The sequence below is a fragment of the Macaca mulatta genome, chromosome 8 (assembly GCF_049350105.2).
Source record: "Macaca mulatta isolate MMU2019108-1 chromosome 8, T2T-MMU8v2.0, whole genome shotgun sequence".
In the NCBI taxonomy this organism is placed as follows: Eukaryota; Metazoa; Chordata; class Mammalia; order Primates; family Cercopithecidae; genus Macaca; species Macaca mulatta.
In genome coordinates this window covers 131,146,925-131,163,431 of record NC_133413.1, presented here as the reverse complement: position 1 = coordinate 131,163,431, position 16,507 = coordinate 131,146,925, and the positions used below count along the sequence as shown (strand labels likewise).

Sequence of the window (16,507 nt, the reverse complement as noted above, 5' to 3'; positions counted from 1 at the left end):
ATGACTATCAGGATACGACTGAAACTTCATAGCCTGACATCCAATACTTTTTCCTCTGTGCCTACTGGCCTTTACTCAATATAATATATCCAGGGCCCCACGTGGAGCGTAACATACTGCAGAGGCCTGATAAATAAATGAATAAATGAACAAATGAATGATGGAGTGGATAAATGAATAAATTACTCACCAGGCATTGAGCCTGCCAAACAGGTGCATGCATCATGCTGCCAAGAAAGCTATTCCCCTCCTTCTGATGCGGGTGAAATCCTATTCAATATGTCATTTTTTTAAGTTATTTTAGACTATTCCAGTCTCAATCAATTGCTGCTCCACTTGTGATTCTGAGACATTTTATTCATGCTACAGTTGTAGCAGTTAATATATGTCAAGGTTATTTATATGTGTGTTGGGTGTTCACAGAGACAGGGACTCTTGATGGCAGTGAAGACTCAGCTGCTAGCAAAAAGCCTGATGCACTTCGGAAATCAATCCGTGTTTGAATTCCCACCACCACTAATTTCTTTCAGTCATATTATATCTTTCCTGAAGTCCTACAATAGCTTTGTAAGTGTTTTCCCTACCTCCATTCTCATCCTAAAATCGACTCCTCATTGTCCTACTAGACGAATCCTTTTGTTCTGAAAATGAAAAGTTTGCAGAAATGCCAGAGCATTGATGAAATTAGAGGTCAAGATTCCTGATTTAGAGGTCATTGTCTTCTTAAATGCATCCAAAGTTTCCACCTTTTTTGGTGACTAAAGTTGTTTTAGAGTTTTAGGCGCCCTGGGTTGCGAAATAAATAGAATATCATTTTGTGGCGTAGTAGAGATCTTTCTGTAAGTTTTTAGCTGCTTAGCCATTTCACATTATTTGTACTGCATGAGTAAATAAAGAGTCAGGAAGAAATGTTCCTGGGAACAGGAAAGAGACATATCTAAGCCTGAAGTGAACTTAATGACTTTGTGTTTTCCCTGCTAACAAGAGCCTTGGAACCCACCTGGGTTGTATCAAATAATACAATTATTGCAGTTCAACTAGGTCATGTTTGTGCGCACACAAAGTTTGGATGTGGCAGAAGTAAATGACCAGACATTGTTAACAGAGCTGTAGTTTGCAAAACAGCAAAGGTTTTCAGACTTGAGAAAGGGAGCGAGTTCAGAGAAACATCAGTCTAACCAAAGTGTTTCTGCTGCTGCTGCAGATGCCACTGTTAATTGGAATTGCTTATTACTTCAGTTACTTTCAATAGTGCTTTGGGGGATACTCTTGCCCTCATATTGTCTAAATCTGTCCCTGTCACTAGTGACTGGATAACCCAGGGCATTTTAACAGGCATCCTATTACCTGACAGTAGGCATCCAGTTTCCCGTATTAGAAGTAGACATTTCTCCTGGGATTTAACCTTCTGTTCAAAGCTTGAACTGCTTTGGTAGGAAAAATGTGGTCCTAATAATGTTTTCCAGTCACCTGTGGCTTGCAAAGTACTTAATGCTTATTAACTCATTAATCCTCTTCATGAATCCAGTGAGGAAGGTAGATGTCAAGTTATGTTTTCCTCTTTCTAAGGGCTGTGAATCTGAAGCACAGACTTGCACAGACTGTTTGGGACATATCCGTGGCAAATTGGGAGAAAGGGACCTATCATTTTGAGATGTTCATACCCAAAATCTAGCAGCTAATTTTTAAAAATTGTAACTTCAAGGTGGCTCTCCCCTCTGTAGCTATCAATCAGAAATCCTCGGTGGGTAAATCTAGCAGGAGGCATTGGCTGAAAAATGAAGCTTTGAGAGCAATAACATCTGCTCAGTTGGGTGGGGAACAGATACTTGTAGTGTCAAGATTTTGATGCATGGTCTTGGGATTTTTCCAAGTTCAACATGTTTGTCAGTCTTTTGAGGCCCCTATGTATCCATGGGGTAAGGATTTGTTTAACCAACTATTTCCTCCTAATCCTTGCAAAAACATATATGAAGCACACAACAGCAGATGAAACCATAGTAGGAATTCTTTCAAAGGACCCAGTCTATGGTTTCTATCCTTCCCCATTCTGAATCTGAGTGGTAGAAATGTATCCTAGTGAAAGATTGGTATTAGATGCTTACTACTAAAACTAGAATGTGAATTCCTACTTCTAATTAAAAGCCCTCATTGCTGTTCCTTAGATCTATTGGTTAGGTGATTTCTTGGGTTCTGGCCAACCATAGAGGGGAACTTTAATCTGCATGCTTCTTAGAGAGCCCTGTTGCCACCTTATTATTTTCCTAATGAAGTATGCAGAGCCCAAGGACATGTAGATTGTTTATTCATCCATGTGTGCACTTACTCATTTAGGAAGTACTTTTTCATTATTCACCATGTGACAACCATGTGCCAAGCTCCTGGGGGTACTGATATGACCAGGCTTATGTGGGGGAAGCAGGTGGGCCATTTAGCAGGAGGCCTCATATTCATAAAAGGCCTCACATTAAGACTCTTGACATTGCTCCCAAATGAAGTTTTATTTTGGTTGTAAATAAGGGCTATTTGCAAAATACAAGCATTTAAAAATATGTGAGAGTTTTGGGAATCCTGCTTTGGCATTTTATAACATCAAAACGTGTCCACAGGTTTCAAAAGTAGAAGTGACCTGGGCTGGTTAGAACCTCTTGGAGTCTGTAGAAATGGTTCAGACACCCTCCTTGTGTCTCGTTACTCTGTAGGAGATCAGGCATCCTTCTCCCCAAAAAATAATGCAGATGGTACCCCAGAATAAGAGAACATCCGGAAGCAGCCATGGAATGTAAATGTTAGACAGCTGAAAGAAGCCACAGAGAGCCCCCAGTGCTTATGTGTCAGTCAAGGAAACTGACCTGAAAGAGGTGTCGGGAGATATCCCTAAGACCCACAGGCAGTTCACAGCACAGTGAGACTAGAATGGAGGACTGGTAATCTGAGGAGCTCTGCTGTTCCCTCCATATAATTGGGCCCTTGATAAACATACGTGTGCATGTGTCTTTATAGCAGCATGATTTATAATCCTTTGGGTATATACCCAGTAATGAGATGGCTGGGTCAAATGGAATCTCTAGTTCTAGATCCCTGAGGAATCGCCACACTGTCTTTCACAATGGTTGAACTAGTTTACAGTTAATGGGTGCAGCAAACCACCATGGCAGTGTATACATATGTAAAAAACCTGCACATTGTGTACATGTACCCTAGAACTTAAAGTATAATAAAAAAAAGAGAGAGGCTGGGCGCGGTGGCTCACGCCTGTAATCCCAGCACTTTGGGAGGCCGAGGCGGGTGGATCACCTGAGGTCAGGAGTTCGAGACCGACCTGACCAACATGAAGAAACCCCGTCTGTACTAAAAATACAAAAATTAGCTGGGTGTGGTAGCTTATACCTGTAATCCCAGCTACTCAGGAGACAGGCAGGAGAATCACTTGAACCTGGGAGGCGGAGGTTGCGGTGAGCTGAGATCACGCCATTGCACTCCAGCCTGGGCAATAAGAGCGAAACTCCGTCCCAAAAAAAAAAAAAAAAAAAAAAAAAAAAAAAGAGAGAGAGAGAGGGAAAGAATTGGGCCCTTGACAAAAGAGTGGCACTTATACTGTGCTTTACCCTGTTACATGGTCCTCTGCACCACTCCCTAGGCATGGGCTGATGTCATCTTCTTTCTGTTCCTTCCTTCCTTCCTTCCTTCCTTCTTTTGTTCCTTCCTCCTTCCCTCCCTTCCTCCCTTCCTCCCCTCCTTCCCTCCTTCCCTCCCTCCCTTCCTCCCTCCTTCCTTCCCTCCCTAGGCATGGGCTGATGTCAGCTTCTTTCCCTCCCTCCCTCCCTCCCTCCCTCCCTCCCTCCCTCCCTCTCTTCCTTCCTTCCTTCCTTCCTTCCTTCCTTCCTTCCTTCCTTCCTTCCTTCCTTCCTTCCTTCCTTCCTTCTTTCTTTTGTTCTTCCTTTCTTTGTCTACCCCCATCCTCATCACTCTCTTTTTTTCTTTCTCTCTCTGTCTTTTAAATTGAGTGCATCCTGGTTTTATACTTACTGCCAGTGTCTTTTTGCTATACTCCTCCCTTGTTCCTACCAGCAATGGAGGTTGGCCCACATCAAAAGCAGAAAGTTTGGTTTTAATCAGAACAATATTTGCATTGTGAGCTTTGATCTTGACTTCTCCTGCCTGGGGCCAGAGCAGGACTTCACCGCAACACTGAACTCAAGTCTCCATGTTCTCCTCTCTGAAGCTGGGATCACCAGGATGTGGTCAGCATGTTGCGGAATGAGTGTCGCTGGGATTCAAAGCCTGCAATGAGTTTTTTTTTCAGTAAGTCCCAACTATATGAGAAAGAGAGAGAGGGAAAAATCCCATATAAAGTAAGCATCTCCCTTCTCCCCTCAAAACACAAAGAAGACAAGCTAGACCAGATTGACTATTTTCCTGTTTCATCCTGTTCTTATTCCTTTTCTTTGAGTTTTAGACAAGTATGTTATGACAAAAATTTAACTCCATATTTTCCCTGGAGTTTCAAAATTCTTTGAGCCGCCTCATGGATAGTACTGCTCAATGTGCCAAAGACTTCAAACTCAACATGACAAGCCCGAACTTAACATTTTCCCCTAGAAACCCGCTCTTCTGGCTGGGCGCGGTGGCTCATGCCTGTAATCTCAGCACTTGGGGAGGCTAAGGCAGGTGGATCACTTGAGGTCAGGAGTTTGAGACCAGCCTGGCCAACATGGTGAAACCCCGTCTCTACTAAAAATACAAAAATTAGCAGGGCATGGTGGTGTGTGCCTGTAGTTCCAGCTACTTGGGAGGTTGAGGCAGGAGAATGGCTTGAACCCAGAGGCAGAGGTTGCAGTGAGCCAAGGTCGTGCCACTGCACTCCAGCCTGGGCGAGAGAGCGAGACCCATCTCAAAACAAACAAACAAACAAACAAACAAACAAGCAAACCCTGCTCTTCTTTGGTTTTTGTAATCTGCCACCAGACTCCCCAGCTGGAAACCTTGAATTCATCTTACATGCCTCTCTCATTCACCACGTGCTGTCAATTCTGCCACCTAAACAAATCCAATTACTGCCTGCCTTCCACTCCATACGCCACACAGCTGCCAGGGAGATCTGTCTAAAATGCAAATCTGATTGTGCCATCCTCCTCCTTGAAAAGCTCTGTGCATTCCCCGGACTGAGCCACACATGCACACTCTTAAGCGTGAGACAGCCACATGGCTCTGGCTGCAGCTTAACGAGGTAGCCCTGCTATAACCCATGCTGCAGCCACACTGGATGTCTGACCACACCTTCATGGGGCGTGCTCAAGAATGCCTCCTGCATCTTTGCTCCAGTTAATCACACCACCTGCAATATTCTTTCTCTTTCTTCCACAACTGGTCACATTTTGTTCTTTCTTCTAGATGCAGCTCACTCTCCCCACATTTAAGTCTTCCACGGCCTCTCAGTTACTTGGTTACGTCATCCTCCCACTTGGATTTGATTTACTGGAAGGAACATGGGCTTTGGAGTTTCACAAACAAGACTTAAGAACCTGTCCCACTCCGAATGTCATTGCTTCAACCATAACATAGACACAGTGCCAACTTCACAGAACTATTGAGGGAATTAAACAAAGAAGCATTTGGCTTCTGATAAATATCAGTTTCCTTTCTATAGAAAATTTTACATAGAAAATTGCATAGTGGTTAAGAGACTGTGGCCCTCAATCCAGAAGATGTGGCTTTAAAGCCTAGCTCCACCTCGTACTTACGTGAGTGACCTTGAATGATTACATTTGCTTGAGCAAATTATTCTCCTTTCAATGTCCTTATCTCTATAATAATAGTACCCACTTGATAGGGTGCTTGGGAATATTAAATGAGATAAATACAAGGTTATTGTATTTGGCACACAGTAATCACACAGTGGGTTTTGGCGGTAGTCTTTTTTTTCCCATACTTGCCCTGCGGTATCATAATTATTTGTTTACACATTGTTTTCCCTATTAACCTAAGGATTCCTAAAAGGACCAGATGGTGCCTTACTCAGACTTGTATTCTCAGCTGTTGCCGTGGAACACAGTGTAAGTGTTCGGAAGTTACTTCTTCAAATGGATAAGGCCTGGCACGTTTCATATGAAGTTTTACTTCTGGACTGTGGTCAGCAACACAATCCGAAATTCTTCTAGGGTACTACCCCATACTCACATCCATGCCAATCTCTATTTTTATTATTTATGTATTTATTTTTAATAGAAATGGGGTCTTACTGTGTTGCCCAGGCTGGTCCCAAACTCTGGGCTTAAGCAATCATCCTACCTCAGCCTTCCGAAGTGCTGAGATTACAGACATGAACCATCGTGCCCGGCCTCAACCTCTCTTTAAAACCCACTTCAAAGTAGGCTTCTCTAAGAATATTTCCTCCATGTTACCCCAAGTTCATTCAGAGCTCTCTTTCAAATCTCAGTTCCAGTTGCTTTACTGATTTTTTAAAAATTATTATTTCACACGTATGTCCTCAGTGGGCTTTTTTTTTTTCAGTTAAATTATTTCATTTGTTTATTTTTAATTTTAATTTTGGGGGCTACATAGTTGACATGTAAATGGTAGGGGACTGGACTACCTCCTTTCTGTGATCTGTGAGTGGTCTTGCTGCCACCAACAATAGCACAGTTGTTGTGGGGCTTTCCATGAATAGTGTTACCTGGTCGGGTTGCCTCTCATGGTAGCATCTTTTTTCCCCATCTTCTTTTCTTTTTCTTCTCTTTCTGTTCTCTCCAAGGGCCCCTCCAGCCTTGAATGAGTGTTGTGATCCCTGTTTTAGACTAGAGGAACTTCCATTCCTGCCCTGGATCCCAGAATCCATCCATTTAAAACCTGTTCTCTCCTCTTTCCTATCTGTGGCAGGCATATACCATGTGGGTTGTTTCTCACCCTTCTCATTTCAGCTTAGCTGACTCCAGTGGTATTGGATGCCAGGAGACATCCTCCTCCTTTGCTTGTTTATTTTACACACATACACAAACACACACATACATTTTAAAAGTGTGCCCCTTGCCGGGCGTGGTGGCTCACACCTGTAATCCCAGCGCTTTCGGAGGCTGAGGTGGGTGGATCACTTGAAGTCAGGAGTTCAAGACTAGCCTGGCCAACATGGTGAAACCCCGTCCAACACAAATAATTAGCTGGGTGTGATCGTGTGTGCCTATAATCCTAGCTACTCAGGAGGCTGAGGCAGGAGAATGGTTTGAACCCAGGAGGCAGCGGGTGCAGTGAGCCGAGATCACGCCATTGCACTCCAGCCTAGGTGACATAGTAAGACTCTGTCTCCAAAAAAAAAAAAAGAAAAAGAAAAAAACAATTGTGTCACCCTAATCCCGTATGTGAGAGACGATCTAGAGGGTTCTATACAGGAGAGACATAAAACAGATACAAGTCGGGCACAGCGGCTCATGCCTGTAATCCCAGCACTTTGGGAGGCCAAGGCGGGTGGATCACTTGAGGTCAGGAGTTCAAGACCAGCCTGACCAACATGGTGAAACCTCATCTCTACTAAAAATACAACAATTAGCCTGGTGTGGTGGCGCATGCCTGTAGACCCAGTTACTCGGGAGGCTGAGGCAGGAGGGTCGCTTGAGCCCTGGAGGTGGAGGTTGTTGTGAGCCAAGTGTGCGCCACTGTACTCCAGCCTGGGCAAGGGGAGTGAAACCCTGTCTCAAAATAAATAAATAAATAAATAAATAAATAATAAATAAAATAAAATAAAACAGATACCAAATATGTGCTGAAACACTGTTACCCAACAGAATTCTTAAGAGCAGTATATTTTAGATTTCAGTTAGTAGGGCTAAATTCTATTACAAAGATGCTCAGAGAGCTTGATGTAAATTAAAGCTCTCTGTTTGGGTTTAAGTTTCAAAAAACAATGAGGCATGGTTTGGCTTTGTTTTAAGCATGTTTTTCTATTGTCTTCATGTTACACCCTCGAGCTGAAAGTGATTCTTGATTAGGGAGAAGACAGAAACCAATTAAGGGCTTCTCCAGTCCAAATGGAGTGATTACTAGAAAAAAGCTGCAGCGTACTCCACTTGCATTTACACAATCTTAATGCATTTGTTTTCTTAGAAAAGAAATTTAAACACTTGTGATGCAATGGAACAGAATTTTTTTTTTTTTTTTTTTTTTTTGAGACAGAATCTTGTTCTGTCCCCAGGCCAGAGTGCGGTGGTGCAATCTCTACTCACTGCAAGCTCCGCCTCCCGGGTTCACACCATTCTCCTGCCTCAGCCTCCCGAGTAGCTGGGACTACAGGCACCTGCCACCATGCCTGGCTAATTTTTTGTATTTTTAGTAGAGACGGGGTTTCACCGCGTTAGCCAGGATGGTCTTAATCTCCTGACCTCGTGATCCGCCCGCCTCAGCCTCCAAAGTGCTGGAATTACAGGCTTGAGCCACTGCGAACAGAAATTTTTTAATACATTTTTCCTAAATCTTTTTCTTTATTTTCATATGGAAACAGAAATTTGTCAGGTGCGTTTTTCTTCAGAATAATTATTTTTCTGCTCTTCAGGTGACAGAAATGGTAGAAATGAAAAGAGCACACACATCTAGCATTTTCTTCTATTCTATAAATTTGGATCTTTTATCTCATTCTCTGGATTCGGATATTCTAATTATTGTCTGGGTCCCTGGACTTTTCTCTTTTCCCAAAACCTTGTTCACCTCCCTCTGGGACAGAGCAGTTTCCCTTCCTGGGATACTGAGCTGCTAGTTTTATTCTATTCCGCCCACAAATCCAGTGTTGCTGCATCTGTAAAGTCTCCTTGATCTCCTCCCACGTAATAACTTATTTTACCCTTCCACTGAGTGATCAACCTCCTGAGTAAAAAATGACAATCCAGGAAATAGATGATCCAAAGTGACTCTTCTTGTTATAGTATTATGAGATCATTATTTCGCACCTCTACCCATTCCCTAGCCTAATTAAAATGTCTGGAAACATGGGTACCAGAAATAAACTGCATAAGAAAATAAGCACAGACCATTGAAATTAGATGGTTCCATCATTAAAGGTCTGTACTTTTTGAAAAAATTTTTTGAGACAGAGTTTTGCTCTTGTTGACCAGGCTGTCCCCTTTATGAAGCTCTCAAGATATGGGCTGCCATGCACCAATCACTACTGGCTGTAGGGCGCTGGCACATCCCTGAAGTTCTGGTGCTGGTGTAGATTCACTGGGACTTGAACAGCATGAGGTCAATGCATTCCATAGGAGACTGTGGTAACATTGTGTGCAGGTGGGATAAGTCTCTTTTCCAGGTAAGATGTTCCTGGCTTAGCTGCTGTTTTCTGTGACAAGTTTTGTGGACAGGAGCAATTGCCTGCCTTTCCAGCAGTGCACTTAGAACCTCAAAAAAAACTGGCTCTTGGGCAGATCAACAACCCATTGAATGCAGTTGCAATTTAAAAATCTGAGCCACAGAAAGATACTGTTCCTTGGCTGGGTTGTGACTATCTTCCCTGGGTAATCCCTGCAGGACTTTTGAGGGGAAGAAAGAAGTGGCATCTCCCATTTCATCCATCAGAATCATCATTTAGGAATTATCAAGAATGAGAGAGAGTGAGTCTTAGAATATGCAGAAAGGTATACATGGCAGTTACTAGTGTATTAATAAAAATGTCACTGTGCTGAAGAAACAACCGAGCATGATAAAAGACTACTATGGAAAGAATTTTTCATTGTGGCACTCTTGCTATGGCTTTAGGTGTCTGATTGCATTTAAGGCTCAGAACAACCCTCTAAGGAATGATAATCTCCATTTCACAGATGAGGAGGAAGAAGAACAAAGAGGCTAAGTGATTTGCCCAAGGTCTCACAGTAATGAGTGTCAGAATCCAGATTTGAACCAAGACAGTCTGGCTGTAGAGCCTATGTTCTAAATAGCTATACCACCAGATCCTTCTACTACCTTTTTGGTTTTTTGTTGTTAACATATTCAAGGTCTAAAGAGTGTATAAGCAAGCCAACTAACTTGCACACTCTTTGTGTTATTGAAATATATATGCATGGTGTGTGTATGAACACTTTTTATACACAGTGTACAATTATAAAGTACTTTGGAGTAGGAGAGGGTTTAGAAGTTTATTTCAGCTTCCCACCCAGTGCAGGGGTCCCCAGAGAATCATCATTCAGCTTTGCTTGAACTTTAAGGTCAGATGAATAAAAATACTAAGGGTCAACATAAGCGCTGATGCTAATAATTGCTGTAACTATGGAAACAAACTAGAATACAAAGGACAAAAAAAGGTTCTTAAGAGAGAATTTTAAAAAGACAACTGAAATCCACCATAAACACACAAAGTAGTGACTAGGCTGGGAACCCAAATAAATTAATAAACACTGGAAAATGGAGGAGAGTAGGGTGAGAGAAGTATAAGCACTAGATTTCTGGCCATCTGTAAAACATAGTTAAACACTTCGTTTCTTTTGATTAAATAAATATTTCTGTGTTTGTGAAAAAAACTCTGGGATAATCATTCATATAATTAGAAACAAGATGCCTGCCTTCTAAATGGATATAGAATATAAAACATAGCCTATTTAGGAAAAGAAATAGTGGAAAAGAAACAGTAAGAAAACAAATGAACAATAGCAATGAACCCCAATGTGTAAGCTCCATGGCAAATACATAGCTTTACATTTTCCTATTAAAACATAAAATACACCAAAGTAGATTTAACAATGATATGCATGATTTGCATTCATTACCCAATGACTAAGAATATTCTAGCCAATTATAGTGCTGTACAGTATTTTGTTGGTTAACATCTTCTCTAATTACTTGGAAGATAAACTATGCCTTATTCAATTTGGTATTGCCAATGTATAATTGTTGTATGATTGGTGCTCAGATATATGTTAAATGATTTAATGAATTTTTAAAAAATGAGTGGATAACAATATAAGGAAAAAGTATTTAATGAAAAAATATTATATATAGAAGAGTGGGTGATTATAAATGTATAATTAATAGTGAAGACATAATGAAATGGAAACCCTATGTGCCAAACAGCATTGCTATAAACTAGTTGGGGCAAAAACTGTTGGAAATACAAAGATAATTGGTGGTAAGAGTGTGGGCTTTGTAATCGGTCATACCTGGGTTTGAATCATGGCTCTGATATTTAGTAGGTTGGCCAATTATTTATCCTTTCTGAATCTTATTTTCATCATCTACAAAAATGAGACTAACCTCATTGTGAGGATTAAGTGAGGAAATGTAGGTAAAAGTGAAGGAAGGAGAGATGTATCCTGTTCTCAGTGGTTATGCAGCATTTGGTCAATAAATATCCCGAGAATGAGAACCCTCTTCTAGTCATTTTCACAGTTCTTTCGTGCCAGTATAATGCCTTGTTCTATTAAACATTCAAATAGATGCTGAGTATAGAATAATTTTAAAAAGAAGATCAGCATAAACTCTGCTTCCTTGCTTAAAAACAGAAATCTAACTGTAGTGGCTTTACAAATTAGAGGTTTGTTTTCTTACATAAAGCTCAGACATAGGTGATGAAGTGTGGCTCCATGAAGTTATGAAGGACTCAACCCCCTTCTCTCCTTCAGTTCAACCAACCTTAGCACTTTCTTTCCATGTTCCAGGTCACAGAATGGCTTCTGAAACTCTAACTATCATGGCCACTGCCGTGACTTGAATGTGCTCCTCAAAAAAAAAAAAAATGTGTTTTGGAAAGTTAATACCCAGTTCAACAGTGTTGGGAGGTGGGATCCAGTGGGAGGTGTTTAGGTGATAAGGGCTTCATCCTCATGAATGCATTAATGCCAATTATTAAAGAGTTTGAGGCTGTGAGTTCCATTTCTTGCTCTCTTGCATGCATGCTGTTTGTTTTTTTTTTTTTTTTTTTTTGCCTGTCTGTCTCCCACCATAGGATGATGCAGTAAGAAGGCCCTCACCAGATGCCAGCACCTTGACATTGGATTTCTCAGCCTCCAGAACCATGGAAAATAAGTGTCCTTTCTTAAAAATCACCCAGTCTGTGATATACTGTTACAGAAGTATGAAACGGACTCAGACAACCACAGTCTAGGTTATAGGAAGAGGAATGGCAACAGTCAAGGACATTTCTTCCACTTCACTTATCTCTCACAAAAACTCTCCTGGAATCCCTACCCACAAATTCTACTTATCTCTTATACCATCCATTACTCCCTATAAAGAAGATAGAGAAATGTGAATTTTTTAGTTTTTTCGGTTTTATTTTGTTTTGTTTTGTTTTTGAGACAGAGTCTTGCTCTGTCACCCAGGCTGGAGTGCAGTGGCATGATCTTGGCTCACTGCAAGCTCCGCCTCCCGGGTTCAAGCGATTCTTATGCCTCAGTTTCCCCAGTAGCTGGGACTACAGGCGCCTGCCCCCACGTCCGTCTAATTTTTTTGTATTTTTAGTAGAGATGGGGTTTCACCATGCTGGTTAGGCTGGTCTCAAACTCCTGACCTCAGGCGATCCTCCTGCCTCTGCCTCCCACAGTGCTAGGATTATAGGCATGAGCCACTGCGCCCGGCCGTGAGTTTTTTTTAAGCTGGAATCTTAGCTATCCCATATACAATAGAGGTTCTAATGTTAGTGAAGAAAGGAAGAATTGATATTAGGGAGGCAACAAAGAATCTGTCAAAATGATTGATGGTTTTCTTGGATGGGAACTTCTTGCATCACTTATTAAACTCTACACTTATGTATTTAATAATTTTCTGTCTAGTGGGTTTACTTCAACTGAGCAGGGCCTGGGGTGGGGTCCTAAAGTAACTGATAGAGCTTTCCTTTGTGAGTTTTATCTGATATATATTCTCTGAGAGATTGAATTTAGAAAGTAGGGCAATTGAAAATGGCTAGGGATTCCTGAAGGGTATTTATTAATTTATTTGACTGGTAAGACATACACCAAAAAAATCAACAGGGGCAAAACAAATACAACTAAAAAGTAATTTTTCTTCACCCTTGGTTCTCAGTTATTCAGCCCCTGTTTTTAGAAGTAACCACTGTGACTAACCACTATTTAAATTTTGTGTAGACTTCTGGATGAAGTCACTGCATATAATGCATATATGGGTATGTAATCTAGTTTTTTTTTTTTTTTTTTTTTTTTAAGCAAATGAGACCATATCAGACATACTTCTGTGCACATGGAATATTTCACTTAAGAGTATTTCTTGGATATCTTTCCAAGTCATACTTGAGAAGCTGCCTCATTGTTTTTAACAGCTGGCTAGTATATCATTGCATGGATATATACCATTATTTATTCTCTTGATGAACTTTATATACACCATAATTTATTTGGCTGAACATTTTGAAGAGTCCAATATTTTGCTGTTATAAATAAGACTATAATGAATAACCTTGGAAATATGTCATTTTGTGTATGTGTAAAAGTATTCCAAGAATTAGAATTTATTCTGAGTCAAAAGGCATTTGACCTTATGACTTTGAGAACATTGCCAAATTACTCTCCATAAGTATCGTGGCAGTTTTTACTCCACTAACAGTGTACTGAGAATACATTTTTGCTCATTACATTGTGTGACCAAACACTTGGTCTTCTTGGAAAGGCCAAGGCAGGAGAATCGTTTGATCCCAGGAGTTCCAGACCAGCCTGGACAACATAGCAAGACCCCATCTCTATAAAACAAACAAACATTTTGGTGTTTGCTCATATAATAGACAAAAAAAATCGTAGGTTGAGTATCATATTGTAAATTTAAGAGCTAAAAAGAATTCTATTTATATTCTTTGCCCATTTTTCTTTTGGGTTGGTTAATTCTTACAGGTTGTCTTTATAGTTTAAGGAAATTAGCCTCTTATTAGTTGCAAATGTTTCCAATTTGGTTTTTACTTTGTTTATGGTATTTTTCATGCAGAAAAATTTTTTTAACTATTATATAGTCAAGTTTATTGACTTTTAAATGGCATGCAGATTTTACATCATATGTAGAAAAGTTAAGATCTCACATTAAGATTGTTTTAATAGGTCAATTTTTTCCTAGTTTTGTTTTTCCAAAGGGTAGCACAAAGACCAGTGTAACTACATGGTACCAGGAAGCCAATTTCAGCTCCTCCTGGAAGGAAGAACTTTTAAACAATTAGTCCAACAGTGGAATCATCCCCTTCTTGTTGTAGTTTTCTTCAGGGTTTGGTAAGCTAACCATTTCTAAGAGTATTCCGGGGAGCCTGTATTTCTTATTTCTGCAGTCCTCTATCTTCTTTCCAAGAAGAAATTTACATTTTACAATGGGCATCATTACCAGGCAGTTCTTGGAAAATAAGCACATTTAGTAATGGGATATATAAGACTCGTGATATCTATTAATACATAGCAAAAGAAATGTAATGGAAATCATATAAATTGTTCTAGAGGAAGAAGTTTTTTGACATAGTTCAGTACAGTGGTGACAGACTGAGCTTCCAAGTCAGAAAGAGTAGTTCAGATCCAAATCTGTGCCTGGCTGTGAACCTCTGAGCCTCAGTTTCCCCATCTTTAAAATGGAGATAGTAATACTACCTACTACATAGGGTTCTTGTCAGGCACTCTTAAAAGTCCGAAAGTTCTATGCGTTTTTTAAAACTTTAAGTGTTCAATAAATATTAGCTATTTTGTTATTACTCTATTTGGATGCAATTCCATTGCCTAGTATTTTTTTTTTTTTTATTTCAGCAAGCATTTATTTAGTGCACACTGTGTACTAAACACTGTACTGGATTCTGGGGCATAAACAAGAGTAAACAAGGTACCTGTTCCCAAAGACCATAGCCTTAGGTTTTACAGGGGTAAGGAGGCAGGATAATAATAAAATTTACTTATTAAATCGATAAGACCCCAAAGCACCATGCATTTGTAATCTAGAGTATGAACGGCACATATGGCAAAGTAACATGTTGGCAACGAGCCTATGAATAAATAGCAGCTGGATTGCAAAATCAAGGCGAAGCTTTTCCCCTGCCCTCCGAACCCAAACAATCCCCTTCTTTCATCAGGTAACAAGAGATGACAGCACAGGGATCACGTCCTAATGCACAGCCTTTCATGGCTCCAGTCCTGCTTTTCATTCTGATTAGAGGATAAAGGAAATGGGTTTCCTGGCTGGTCTCATCCTGGTAAACATTTTGCCTGCTTTGCAGAACCGCCACCCTATTTAAGTGCAATTTGCTGGACCTGCAGTTGGTTGAAAACAGCAGGGCCTTTGTCAGTGAATAGAGCTGTAGTGACAGGGAGGACATTTATAAAAATGCTGGTGTGTCTCATGCCCTGTGCCAGCTGGTGCTATTAGTGCTCTTTTATGTGCCTCTTGAAATACACTATAATAAATCTTTAAAGGAAAGCCAGGGCATAATGAGTAATCAAATTCAGTCGTCTGGAATGCTTTGCAGTGGTGGCTTCTAAACGTGCATATTGCCCCATCAGAAATGGAGAACTGAGAAGTTAAGCAAAACAGGTTGTTCTTGAAAGTGTATCAGAGACATTTTTGGTAAAGAATCATAGTGGCCCTCTTCCAGTGGCTTTATTTTTATTAAGAACTAGCAATCCATGAGCTGAAATACACAGACTGCTGGAACCCAGCCTTGATGTGAATCCTGCATCTTAGTCTGAGTTACTATTTTAATAAAAAAGAAACACTTCTATTAAAAGTCTCTGGGTGCTCCACCAAGTATTCTCTATCTATTCAATGTTATAATCATAGAGCTTATACCACAGTGTAGGAAAATGTCTGGGAAGTGATGACTGAAAAAAGCAGTTTTCTTCCAGCTGGTATCTACCTGATGATCACCCCATATGTATACGGTCAAGGTGCGGAAAGATCTCTCCAATTAAAAATACTTGATACATTTGGGTAATACAACGTGTTCCAAGTTTTCTCTTTTTCTTTTTCATTTTTATTGCTGTAGAATAATTTAAAATGATCAAAAATAAAAGAACTGTGGTTAGGTATGTATGTCTACAGACCACCCATTATTCTCCCTTCTGGGCAAAGTCTAGATCAATTTTTCCATTTGAGCGGGAGCTTCCTATTTGCAACTATAGAGATTAGTGTCGAATGCTTGGACCTGCTAACGTAGGAGTTGGTTAACTGTGGCTTGTGGGTCAAATCCAGCTTACCATCTCTTTTTTGTTTATTTGCCTAGAAGTTAGTCTGTGTTTATTGTTTGCTGTAACTGTAGGTGTCAGAGGCTGAAATTTCTGCTGGTGTCCTTGTTTTTGGGGGGTCCCTGTTGTCTTGGGTTTCCCTAAAGACTCCTCTATAAATAGAATCTGAGCCTTGCAGTTCTTTTCAGCTATCATCCTCTGTTATACTGGAATCCTATTGACGTGGCACTAAAATGGAGGTGGTGGTAAAGGGGAAGCACTCAATAACCCTATGATTTGTCTCAGTCTTCAGTGACTCCATCATTATAGATTTAAGAACCTTTTAATTCCCTTCCTTGTTTATAGTCTTGCTCATTTTCCTGTTGGGTTACTTAACTTTTGCATGT

General features: G+C 40.4%; 1 protein-coding gene and 1 long non-coding RNA gene across 2 annotated transcripts in view; one reads left to right on the top strand and one right to left on the bottom strand.

The window, feature by feature from the left end:
• The window catches only part of SNTB1 (syntrophin beta 1), a 276,011-nt gene that overhangs the window by 32,806 nt on the left and 226,698 nt on the right, over window positions 1-16,507 (top strand). The gene's annotated exons all lie outside the window — the stretch shown is intronic.
• LOC144330847 (uncharacterized) lies at window positions 3,993-13,108 on the bottom strand. Its single transcript, XR_013397413.1, has 2 exons — window positions 5,281-13,108; window positions 3,993-4,284 (listed from the first exon to the last, which is right to left on the bottom strand). It is a non-coding gene; the product is annotated as an uncharacterized LOC144330847 (long non-coding RNA).